The sequence below is a fragment of the Protomyctophum parallelum genome, assembly GCF_964188405.1.
Source record: "Protomyctophum parallelum genome assembly, chromosome: 14".
NCBI lineage: Eukaryota > Metazoa > Chordata > Actinopteri > Myctophiformes > Myctophidae > Protomyctophum > Protomyctophum parallelum.
The window spans coordinates 10,921,641-10,923,255 of NC_139709.1; positions in this window are offsets into that span (position 1 = coordinate 10,921,641).

A 1,615-nucleotide genomic window follows, 5' to 3' on the forward strand; every position below is an offset into this window, starting at 1 on the left:
TGTTGCCTGCTAATGAGAGAGAGAGAGGGGGGGGGGGGGGGGGGGGGAGTTGCAACCCTCAGTTCACACGGTGTGATTTTTATTTATTAAACAGAAAATTCATTTTCATGTAGGTGAAAATGTCAGCCAATCAGGAGAGAGTATTTATGAGCTTAATTCTTTATAGTGTTCCAGTTCCAATTTTGTCTGCTCAGTTCTTTGTGTCATCACGTACAATTCCACTTGTTTAATCTAATCTGTATCCTGACTGACTTCTTTATCCTGATGGATAAAAGTGGATAAAAGAGAGTTGAGCAACTTGAGCCAGAAGGCAAAGCTCTCCGTCTACCAAGCAATTTTCGTTCCTGCTCTCATCTATGGTCATGAAGTGTGGGTCATGACCGAAAGAATAAGGTTGTGAATAAAGCGGCCGAAATGAGTTTTCTCCAACGGGTGGCTGTCCCTTAGAGATAGGGTGAGAAGTTCAGTCACACAAGAGAGACTCAGAATAGAACCGCTGCTCCTTCGCCTGGAAAGGAGCCAGCTTAGGTGGTTCGGGCATCTAGTTAGGATGCCTCTCGGGCGTCTCCCTATAGGGAGGTCCTCGAAGCACGTCCCACTGGGAGGAGACCCCGGGGCAGACCAAGGCGCAGATGGAGGGATTACATCGACTCACTGGCCTTGGAACGTCTCCGGATCCCCCAGGAGGAAGTCACTAATGTTGCATGCTCTGGAGAGGGAAGTCTGGAGCTCTCTGGTCTGGTGGACCTGTTGCCCCCGCGACCCGACTACAGATAAGCGGTTGAAGATGGATGGATGGATAATAGTGGTATCCCAGTTTCCGTTTCAGTTTCTGCATTTTCTGTTTAATAAAAAGCTGGAGAGACATGGAGACTCCTAGAACAAACACTCTATAGCAATGATCGAGTACTATCACAATATAGAGTTTTTTAACACTTATTTTAACCAAAGAATTCAACTTTTATATTTGAATTCTTCTACTCTCGAGTCTGGCCTGTCCCCTGTGTGGGCACTGGGGGGCATTGCCAAATGTGAAGACGTGACATGCTCGAAGATTTCTTTTCACGCGTCCACCACTAGATGGCGTCAACGATCTTTTTCCTCAAAAGGAAGGGACTACCTTGACGTATTTGTTTGTTATTACACATTTCGTGCATTTTTTATTACTTATTAATTAACTGAATATACATACACAATGTTAATAGAATAAAGAACATTAGGGAACAAGTAAGAATGTACCCAAATATAAATATTATATAAGGCTAGCGGTGTGGCTCGCAAAAAAACAAAAAATAACAAAAATACTATAATAAAAATATTGAAAGACAAACATTAAAATACAAGCTACAATCAATGTTCGTTTGTAGATCAGTACTTATTGGCCAGCGACACCTCCCACTTTCACTTGCGTGTGTGTGTGTGTGTGTGTGTGTGTGTGTGTGTGTGTGTGTGTGTGTGTGTGTGTGTGTGTGTGTGTGTGTGTGTGTGTGTGTGTGTGTGTGTGTGTGTGTGTGTGTGTGTGTGTGTGTGTGTGTGTGTGTGTGTGTGCCGCGTCTCCGACCCGACTCCGAGTCCAAATACATAAAGCGTCCATGTTGCACAGCAGGGAGGGAGG